We start from the raw sequence: 12301 nt of genomic DNA, 5'->3' as shown, positions 1-12301 counted from the left end.
CCTGTTCTGACTCATATACAAACACACACCCACTACAATACACTTTCTTTGCAACTACTGGCTTTTCTTCCATTCAATTCACAGTTGACAGGCTGGTCTCCCAAACCAGTAGCTGACTTTCTCCAGCAATCAAGCCATTTCTTGGTGTTCCTAAAGACTTGTCCAGTATTCCCATAGGACCATTTCTTGTTTGTAGGGAAGAAAATCTCCATTCCTGGTACACATCTGTATCTTTCTTCCCTCTATGCACATAGCTGCTAAAGTTCCCAATAAATATACTTGGATCTCACGAAGACATCTGACAATCTGTGATGGTATTTTATAGGTGGTTGAATAACTATACCCAAAGAAAACTAATGAATGGAAATCAACATAAAGGGAAGTCTGAAGTACTATGCTAAAGAGCAAAATAAGACTAGATCGCTTTAGGCTTCATATTGACTTACAAAACTACAAATTAACATTATCTATGATTTATTGCATTTTTATTTTGTTAAACATTTCCCAATTACATTTTAATCTGAATTGGGCTGAATTCAGGGAGTTTTGCTGACTACTACACATCTACTGCTGTAAGGTGCTACTTTATTCCTGTCCTGTTTAATATTTTTAGCCTGGCCTTGGTTTAAAAGGTGAAAGTATGTTTATTTAATTTTCAAATAACCCAACATTTGGAGAATGCCTAAAACATTAAATGACAGAATCAGGAATAGAATTGGAGGAGATGTGGGAGAAGCCATGGGGGGCGGGGAAAAACTTGGGAATTTTAGTGAAATTTAGTGAAATTAATTAGGGACAGCTAGGTGGTTCAGTGGGTAAAGTACCAGGAATAGAGTCAGGAAGACCTGAGTTCAAATATGGCCTCAGATACTCATTAGCTTTGTATGACTCTCGGCAAGTCACTTAATTCTGTTTACCTCAGTTTCCTCATTTGTAAATGAGCTGGAGAAGGAAATGGCAAATCACTTTAGTATCTTTGCCAAGAAAACACTAAGTGGAGTCACAAAGAGTCAGACACAACTGAATGACCAAACAACATCAAAATGTTCAGCGAATCAACAGTGGGGTACAGTGACTAAAAACATTACCCCCCAAAACAGAAGTGTCCAGAAAAAGAGACCTCTTATTTCATCATACTCTATGCCTATTGGACTACATTGATAGCAATGTATTTAATTCTGGCTACTTAGGAATTTAATATATTTAGAGGATGACTTGGACAGGATGGATTATGACAGAACTGCATGTTGTCAAATTTGGATACAAAAATTATACTCCAGAGTCACCATGGTGCAATAGACTTGATGTTTTGTTTTGTTTTTTTCTAATGTTGCTGAGAAATTTTAATTAATATCCATCCTTGACATGTTTAGAACAAGAAATGACATTATGGATTATCTGACCAAATTCATTCATTTTACAAATGAGCAAACTGGGGCTCAAAGTAGTCCAGTAATTTGCTCAAATGACACACAGAAAATAGTAGTTGACATAGGGCTGCAACCTAGATCTCTGGGCTTCAAATCCAATGAGATAATATTTGTAAAGCTCTTAGCACAGTGCCTAACAAGTGCTTAATAGATGCTTATTCCCAGTACCCATTCCCTTTTTCCCCCTTCAGAACCAGTGCTCTATCCATCCTGCCATCCTTATCAAAGTTTCTTTAATAACCTTTCTGATTAATGGTAGATATATGACAACATAATGAGTTAAGGTTAGTTATCAGCCATAGAAGAGAAAGACTCTAACTGTTTATATAAATTTTATGTTTATGTTTATGTTCTTCCCCTTCCCAAGTTCACTTTTACTTACTTTGTATAGTCTTTCCCAATAGATCATAAACTACTTGTGAATAGAGATTTTCTTTTTGGTTTTTTTTTTTTCTTTGGAACTCAGTGCTTAGTAAAGTGATTTGCATTTCATAGACACTTAATGAATATCTGTGTAACTTAATTGAAATAATCCACACGGGACTCATGGTGGCAAGGTGAGTTTAATGTAACCCATGGCCTTAGACGTAGGTTTACATGAGCCAAGTTTCATCTTGGGAGTTCTCCTGAAAATCGCATTTCTTTTGTATCCCAAGTAAACAAGAGAAAAATCTCAGAAAATAACTTGTTTAGTTGTCCACAGTGTGGATAAAAGAGCCCTAAATGATAATAATGTATACATAATACAAGGTAGCCTTTGTTGCATCCCATAGAAAATGTAAAATAACAGGAGAAATTTATGGTTGCCAGTAAATAACATAATTCTCAGTCAAATAGTGAGTTTGCGGTGAGTCTTACTTTTACCCAATGAGTTATATAGATTTTAAGACCTGTAGTATATCCTAAAGGTTTGCACCTAAGGTAAAAAAATACCCTTAAGGAAGTGAGAGAAGAACAGTCCCTTCAACACACACACATTCTTTGCCCTCATATACTGGTGAACCCTAAGGTCCTCCATAGTACTATCCTGAGGGTTTCAATTTCCCAAGGAAGGAAAAAGAACTTGGCAATCCTATAGGAAGAAAACCTTGCCTTTGCATTTTCAGGATTTGGGCTTCTCTTGGAATGGAAACAAATAGGCTTGCTAAATAAGTTTTAGTGAGAGAACATCGGCCATTCCCTCTGTGATATAAACAACACCATTTCCGTGGGATCTGTACTATCGGAATAACTCATTGAAATGGTGGAGGTCAAAGGCAGATTTTGTTCCTCTATATCATGATCCAATCCCCGTTTCTCCAACTCCAAATGCTTAAAAATTATTCAAAGAATTTTTCCCACTCCTTCAGAAATTATATATTGAACACCTTTGTTAAAGACTGGGGCTCAATCTCTGCCACTACTCAGATATGTGCTTCCCCTATCTACAGCTTCCAATTCCTGGGCCAAGGAACTCTGCAATTACCTCTAGATAGATGAAAAATGATTGTTGTTCCCAGAGAGGCTATGTTAATAGGCATACTTCATCCTTCCTCTGCACCAATGAACAAAGTTTGCTCTCAGTTCTCTGGTCCTAGCTCTCTGTGGATCTCGCTTTCTGATCCTGGCAGATTTGCTTCTCCCCTTTCATAGATCAATTACAAAGGGGTCTCTGAACCCCAATACTTTGAGTCAACCCAATTATCTCCATGCTGAAATGTAACCGCATCTTTTTTTTTAATTATAGCTTTTTATTTACAAGATATATGCAAGGGTAATTTTATAGCATTGACAATTGCCAAACCTTTTGTTCCAATTTTTCCCCTCCTCCCCATCCCCTCTCCCAGATTGCAGGTTGACCTATATTAAATATGTTAAAGTATAAATTAAATACCATATATGTATACATGTCCAAACAGTTATTTTGCTGTACAAAAAGAGTTGGATTTTGGAACGGTGTACAATTAGCCTGTGAAGGAATCAAAAATGCAGGTGGACAAAAGAGAGGGACTGGGAATTCTATGTAGTGGTTCATAATCATTTCCCAGAGTTCTTTCACTGGGTGTAGCTGGTTCAATTCATTACTGCTCTATTGGAGCTGATTTGGTTCATCTCATTGTTGAAGAGGGCCATGTGCATCAGAATTGATCATCATATAGTATTTGTAACCACATCTTTAATGAAATGTGAATGGATGGCAAGTACTTAAGCCTAAAATGTTTCTCTTCAATATAGTGTTCTCCTTCATTTCAATGTGTAATCATTAGATACGTTCATACCTTTCATAAGATATTTCCAACACTCTTTTATGTACCCAATAAATCTTTTCCTATATAATCAAAGTTTTCATATATATTCTCTCTCTCTCTCTCTCTCTCTCTCTCTCTCTCTCTCTCTCTCTCTCTCTCTCTCTTCTCTCTCTCTCACACATACACACACACACACACGAGACATAAACACACAAAATGGCATTATTCTTCTGATTTATTTAAATTATAAACTCCTCTGATCAATTCTTTTTATTAATTACACAATCTTTGTAGCTGTTCAACTCCAGTGTGCGTAGCAGAGGAGCAAAATAACTCTTTTGAAGCTGTGGCCAATGAAGACTATCAATAAATGAGAGAATTATGTTTTTCTATTGTTTGCTTCCAGACTTTCATGTTGATGACCGTGTATATCAGTATGAATTGCAAACTATTTCTGTTCATTGATATATTAATAGTCATTTCTTAGGTTAAGCCAAATATTTCAGTTCACTATTAAATTACTGACATTATATTATCATATGAACTTGTTTTAAAGTCTGATTTGAATTTAGTACCATTATAAAAATATATTCGTCTGAAAATGCCTGTTTAGATCCTTCATTATGATGTGGAAATGATCCTCCACCCCAGTTTCCTAACAGTAATATATACCAATGAAGAGTAAATTCTATCAGACTCTTCTTATAATGGAAATACTTTTTCCCCCTCCAAGCTGTATTGATTCCATTGGATTTTATATCACATTCATTTCCAAATATCTTCTAGCTTCTCTTACCCAGCAAATCTTCTCTTGAAATAAAGATTAAATAAAAAGCAAAATCAAACAGCACATTTACTGTGTCTGACAATGTATTATATTTCATATCCATAGTGCCTCAAATCTTCAATGAAAGAAATTTAAGTGCATTTTTTCATCTTTTCTCTATCTTGATCATTATAATTATACAACATTCATTTTAGTTTCATTGTTCTTATCATTTACATAGTTGTAGTGATGGTGTATATAATTTTCCCAGTTTTGCTTTCTTCATTCTTCATAATTTGCATGTCATAATAATCTGCTTTCTTCCTATTTACAATTTCTAATAGTGTTACAATAATATTCCATCAAAAGAACTTCAACATAGGCTTGTGACAAACTGAATCTACATCCAAAGACCAACCTAATAAAATATACAGTGGTCTATCATCCTTAGGATATTCTAATACAATGAATTATTTGGCCATGATAACCATGAAACAAAAAAAAATAAAAATATAATCCTATTGATCTTCTCCTGTGTTTACAGTGCTAATGGTAAAATTTTATATATATATATATATAGATATAGATATAGATACAGATATAGATATAGATATAGATATAGATATAGATATAGATATAGATATAGATATATCCAACAGCAACATTATGTGATGATCAACTATGATCCAAGACATTTCCCAAAGATTTATGGTGGAAAATGCATTCATATCTAGAGAAAAAATTATGGAGTCTGAATGCAGGTATAAGCATACTGTTTTCACTTTTTAAAAATTTTGTTTTTTGTTTTTTCTTTCTCACAGGTTTTTTCTATTGTTCTTATTCTTCTTTCACAGCACGACTAATATGGAAATGTGCTTAATATGAGTGTACATGTATAACATATATCAGATTGTTGCTGTCTTAGGGAATGGGGAGGGATGAAGGATGGATGAAAAATGTGGAACTCAGAATCTTACAAAAATGGATCTTTATTGCACAAGTTTAACATATATTGGATTACTTGCTGTCTAGGGGAGTGGATGGGAGAAGGAAGAGAAAAAATTTGGAACACAAGCTTTTTCAAGGTTAAATTTTGAAAAGTATTTGCACATATTTTGAAAATAAAAAGCTATTATTAAAATGGTTCTTTACTTGTAATTGGAAAAAATAAAACACTATTAAGAAAAGAAAAGGATATCTAGACATATGAATTTAGATATTTATTTAGATGAGTCTTCCTAGGAGATTAGACCTGAAAGTGTGAAGAGGTGGTATTTTGATAAAATGGCAGAATCAAGTGAAGGTTTTTAAGGAAATCTTGTAGGTGGCAGGAAAGAGACAATGCATTGGATAAAGAGAGATTGAAGACGAAAGAAAGAAAGAAAGAAAGGGAATGATTGAAGATGGAAACTCCTGAAAGACAGGGAAAGGGATGAGATGAAGAGAACAAATAGAAGGGATAACTTAGTAAAAGAGAAGGGGTTCTTTTTCAGCGCCTGGGACAAATAGAATGGGGAAGATGTGTAGATGAGTATTTGAGAAGAAGAGTGGGAGAGAAGGAGGAGCTCTATATATTCTCAGCAAACAAAGTTATCTTCTGAGGAGTTATAGAAAAGAGCAGGAAAATAGTAAAATAATAAGTTTGTGGTGATAGCTACCGTAAAGAGTGCAACAGAGGCAAGGAACTAGAAATTGACTGGATGTCTGTCAGTTGGGGAATGGTTGAATAAATTATGGTATATGGATGTAATGGAATATTATTGTTCTATAAGAAATGAGCAGGCTGAGTTCAGGAAAGCTTGGGAAGACTTATATGAATTGATGCTAAATGAAGTGAGTAGAACCAAGAGAACACTGTATACATCAACAAGATTATGTGATGATCAACTATAAGGGACTTAGCTCTTTTCAATAATGAGGTTATTTAAGGCAATTCCAATAGAGTTGTGATGGAAAGTGGCATCTGTATCCAGAGAGAGAACTATGGAAACTGAATATAGATAAAAACATAGCATTTTCACCTTTTGTTATTGTTGCTTGCTTGTTTGTTTTTTTCTGGTGTTTTTTTCTTGTCAAATGTGGAAATATGTTTAGAAGAATTGCATGTTTAACCTATATTGGATTACTTGCTGTCTAGGGTAGGGGAAAGGAGGAAGGATGGGGAAAAAATTGAAACATGAGGTTTTGCAAGGTTGAATGTTAAGAGCTATCTTTGCATGTATTTTGAAAAAATTTTAAAAAAACTATTTAAAAGAAAAAGTGTGTGTAGCAGAGGAGCAAAATAACCCCTTTGAAGCTGTGGCCAATGAAGACTATCAATAAACGAGAGAATTATAATGTTTTTCTATTGTTTGCTTCCAGACTTTCATGTCAATGACCATGTATATCAGTATGAATGACACAGAGTCAATCACAAAATATATGTTGTTGTTTTTTCTGTACAGAGAGTTCAGTCAAGCTTAGATTCTCCCCTCCATCATCAGCAGTGACATCTTGTAGAAGAGCGACTCTCCCATTAGAAGATATCACTAAACCCAGCAGAGTTTAGGCCCAGAGAGTCCAGATAAGGAATCATATTGAATTCTAGGGAAACCTCCCCAGAAGAGAGGGGCAAGAGCGTGGAGACACCAAGAGAAAAGTCAGCAGGACCCTAAAACTTCGGAGTTATGATTTGTCTTTCATACTTTCCATAAGTACGCCCATTCTTCTCACAGATGACGTATGCACGTATGGGAGAACTGAGGTACAGAACCGAAGACTCCTCCTAGGTCCAGATCTATGATCCTGCAGTGTGTCACAGGTTTATGTACACGCTACAGCCACTAGATGGTTCCCATGAAGGCAAGTCACCTTCAGGGCTAACCAATCATGTACTTAGCTGATTTAGACATCACTGGGAGGCAACAGGTGGTAACAGGTGTCATCTGAGCTGGGGGAGTGCGCCATCTAGAGTTTAAATGCAGGAAATGTCTTCAAGTAGACCAGCTGATAAGGATTTATCTGTAGGTCCACAAGATCTTCCCTAGTAGTAATATTCATTCCTACAGCATCATCTATGCTCTAATCCCTTCTCCATGGATTTCTAAGATTCCAAACTGAAATGGGACAGGGGAGGAAAAAGACAGAGTTTTGTCTTGGATTGGACAAAGACGCTTAACTCACTAATATCACTGTTGCTTTTGCTGCTGTCTACTGCTACAACAACTACTACCACCATCACCACTACTACTATTACTACTATTACTCCCACCACTACCACCACCACCACCACCACTACTACTACTACTACCATCACCACCACTACCACTACTACTATTACTACTATTCCCACCATTACCACTACTACTACTACAACTACTATTACTACCACCACCACTACGACTACCATCACCACTACAACTATTACTACTACTATACTACTACTACTCCACCACTACTAGCACCACCACCACTACTACTACGACTATTACTACTACGACTATTACTATCACTACTACTACTATCACTACTACTACTACCATCACCACTACTACTATTACCACTACTATACTACTACTACTCCACCACTACCAGCACCACCACCATTACTACTATGACTATTACTACTACCACTATTACTACCACTACTACTACTATTACTACTACTACTACCATCACCACTACTACTATTACTACTACTATACTATTACTACTCCACCACTACCAGCACCACCACCACTACTACTATGACTATTACTACCACTACTACTACTACCACCACCACCACTATCACTACTACTAGTACTACCATCCCTGCCATCTTCAAACTAGTATCACAGCCCCTTCTCATACCAATCCACAAGAAATATGAGATTGGAGATTGCTTGAGAACTCTCTCTGCTCCCTTTTATAATGCAGACCATTAGCCAAACCTCTTATGATCTTTATGCCTCCATTTGGCTATTTGTTAAGTGGAGACAGTGTTTCTGCTTAATAATAGGCTAGATTTTAATCTTACAGACCGTGATAATTACTACGTTGTTATTTACCTCCCTCCAAAAAAAAGGACCTTGCAAAAATAACAGATGCACTTTGGATTTATATAATTGTAGTCATGAAGAATATTTACAAATATTTCTTTCCTGGACAGTTCCTTGGAATTTTCTCTGCATTTAACATGCTAAGATGACTTCTTGGCATAAGGCACTGAGTTAATATAATATAGTCTTAACTACTAACAGCATATCCTCTGCCATGCTATCTACCAGTTACTAGCTAGACTCACTTTTTTAAAAATATGCCATAATTTTAAAAAATGACCATAGGTCTGGATTTTATAGTATGAACAAATGACTGGAAATACTGTGATGCCTAATGCTATTGTGAACTTGAACAGTATCTTACTTCAGAAGACCCCAAAATGCTAATTATACTTGGAAGAAAAGCCTATCAGCATTTAATGAAGAAATCTGTGCATTTCTCCTGCATCTGATCATTTACAACATATTGTTCAATACATCCTGATTACAAACAATATCAATTGTTCCTAAGCAGTACTCCTGAAGACTGGTGATGTTACCCAAAGGTATCAGAATGAGTAGAATACAGGACTAATAACAGAAGCCCTCTTACTCACACACTGGAAATAAAACATTTCCTAAAAAAGGAAACATTTTAGAATGGAAAATGAAATTCTGCCACCATGACTAATTGAAAAAAGTTCTTAGGTGATCAATGTGGCTGATCTGCAAAGATAAGTTTAATGTACAACATGATCATCACTCAACAATATGAAGAGGAAAACTGAATCAATAAATCAATATCTGCTCATTCATTTCTTGGAAGGCAGGATTGCAGAGAAGAATAACTTACTACTTTGGTGATGAGGTAAAAAACAGTGTTTAAAAATACACATGTAGTAAAAGGACCTAAAACAAATTTTACCTCCAATCCTTAATGTATTCCCTACATGACTTTAAGCACGTCATTTTATTTCTCTGGTTCTGTTTCATCAATAAAATAAGATTAACCTGCAGAGCCTTTGAGCTTCCTTCTGCCTTTAGATCTAGGTTGCTACAATACTACCAACCAGAAGTGCTCAGCTGTGCAGTTGAGAGTCCTTCCTTTCCTTTCCTTTCTCTGTTCCAGTCTACCCAAAGCCCAGATCCCACTTGGCATAGAGGGCTCAATGGAACAGAGAGGTATCTGGGAATTCTTCCCTTCAAATTTCCTACCAAATTTTCTTTTCATTTTCCATTTTCAGTAGCACTCTTGAGTCTCATCTCCACCCCTACAGCAAATTACCTAGAGCTCCTACTCCACTCCAATCCTCAAAGTTCCAGCTTTTCCACTAAATATTGAAAAAATGAAAATTTTATTATTTATAAAGAAAAAATAATAATGATGAAAGGATTGTTGAAAGGAAGATCCACACATACATTTACAGATATATTTTGTAAAATGATATTTTGTGGGATGTATTTGTCTTCTAAGTGTTTTTGTCTTACTATGATGAGAATATTTGATAACCCTATAATATTAATTTATAAATTTCAAATATGCAACTTTCACTGCACAGTGTAGTGGATAACTTGACTAAACCTAGATTAAAACCTAGATTATGCAGCACTTAACTGTGTGCATAACCTCAGGCAAGTCACTTCAGTTCTTTGATGAAAATGCTTTGACTTCTCCATCTTTAAAATAAGGGCTCTGACCTAGAACATGGATGTCAAACTCAAATAGAAAGCAAATGGAATCTACATAAGGATACCTGCAGGTTGTATATTGACATAACTTTAAAATCTATTATCTATGTTTATTGTTTTAAAATTTATTTTGTTAAATATTTCTCAATTACATTTTAACTTGGTTCTGGCCACACCTGGGAGTGTTGTGGGCTGCCACCCAATGCATAAATTGAATGTTTGATATCTCTGCTCTAAGGTCTTTTTTTTAGCTATAAACTTATGATCTCAATTCTTAATCCATTTCTTTCTTTCTTTTGTCAAAAATCAAATGATATAATGTATGCAAAAATTTTTGCAAGTCTTATAGAATCCTATAAATGCTAGCTACTATTATTATTGATGCTGGTCCATAAATAAAAACAAATGGCATAGGATTAAAATGAGAAATCATTGGTCCAATCCACCCCACCCCCAATGCCATTTTATAGAAGAAGAAAGGGAAGTCCAGAAAGGGTGAATGGTCCTAGGTAAAAGAGGTACTTAGTGTTAGTGACCATATTCAGCATCCATTAAGCACTTGCTATGTGCTAGGGATATAAAAGGGCAAAAAATAGTTAAAGAGCTTACAATCGAATGGGGGGGGATAACATGCAAGTATGTGTATACATATATTTGCATATGTGTGTATGTACACACACACAAATACACATATGTATATACTTATACATATATATATATATATCTCAAGGTATATACAGGATAAATAGGAAATAATTAACAGAGGAAAGACATTAGAATTAAGAAGGGTTGAGGGATTTTAATAGGAATTTAAAGGAAGCCAGGGAAATTAATAGTCTGAGAGGAGGAGGGAAAGTATTCCAGGAATGGGGTCAACCAGAGAAAGGTATGTTCTAGTCATTAGGGCCAGCTTGTGCAAGGCACAAAGATGGGAGATGGCATATCATGTATGAGGAACAGGAAGTAGGTAGTTTGGTTGAGTAGAATGTGGAGAAAGTTTGTAGACTAACATATCAATGTAATACAGAATAAAGGATGAGAATTAACTTAGTTGTAGACTCCTGTGCGACTCTTTATGACCCCATTTGGGGTTTTCTTGGCAAAGATCCTGGAATGGTTTGCCATTTTCTTCTCTAGCTCATTTTTCAGATACAGAAACTGAGACCAAACAGGGTTAAAATGATTTGCCCAGAATCACATGGCTAATAAGTATCTAAGGCCAGACTTGAACTCAGGAAGATGAATCTTTTTGACTTCAAGCCTGATGCTCTCTATTCACTATGACACATAGCTCACCTATAAATTTTTATTTGTGTTTTTTGGTATATTAATGCCAAATTCTTATTTCTACGCACTCCAGTCATACAGCACCATTTTTCAAGTATGGCATAATTTCTAATTAACAAGTACACTTTCACAATACTACCAAAAACTATAAATTACTTGCCTCTAGTATTTCTCCCCAAAAAATACCAGTTGAAAAACAATGAATGAGTGTCTCCACTCACAAAAATGTTAAAACCTCATTTACTGATTAGAATTTATACCATGAAATCCAAGAATTTGTAAAGACCACCAAAGATGTAAATGTTTAGGAAAAACTTTTGTTTTTTGTTTCCAACCCATGACTTCAACAATGGGGTTAACTCCTAGTAGGTAAACTCTCCATCAACACAGATGAGAATTTCTTCTGTAATATAAAAACTAGGTGAGTTTCCTTCAATACTGAATGGTTAAGTGACATGACCAATGACAAAATTGGTATGTGTGTGAAGTAAGACTTGAACCAAGACAAATCAAATGTCTCTGTCTTCAAAGCAGGCTCATTATTAACTTGCCAACCTGCTTTAGAAGTGATATAGGTATTTAAAATATGCATTGATGAAATGATTATCTTTGTCAATTGGTTGTACTAACAATAGAAAAAAGAAGAAAAAGAGGGGCAAGAACAACAACAAGAAGAAGAAGGACAAGAAGAAGAACAACAACAATAAGGAAGAGGAAATGGGGGGAGGAGAAGAAAAAGAAGAAGAAGATGATGATGATGACAACAAAAATGAAGGTCAAAAGCAAGAGCAAGAAAAAAAGAGGAGGAAGAGGAGGAGGAGAAGAAGGAGGAAGAAAAGGAGGAGGAAGAGGAAGAGAAGAAGAGCAAGAACAACAAGGAAGAGGAGGAGAAAAAGAAAAGAA

This window comes from Sminthopsis crassicaudata, chromosome 2 (genome assembly GCF_048593235.1).
Source record: "Sminthopsis crassicaudata isolate SCR6 chromosome 2, ASM4859323v1, whole genome shotgun sequence".
Taxonomy (NCBI): Eukaryota; Metazoa; Chordata; class Mammalia; order Dasyuromorphia; family Dasyuridae; genus Sminthopsis; species Sminthopsis crassicaudata.
Note: the sequence above shows the minus strand (reverse complement) of the source record.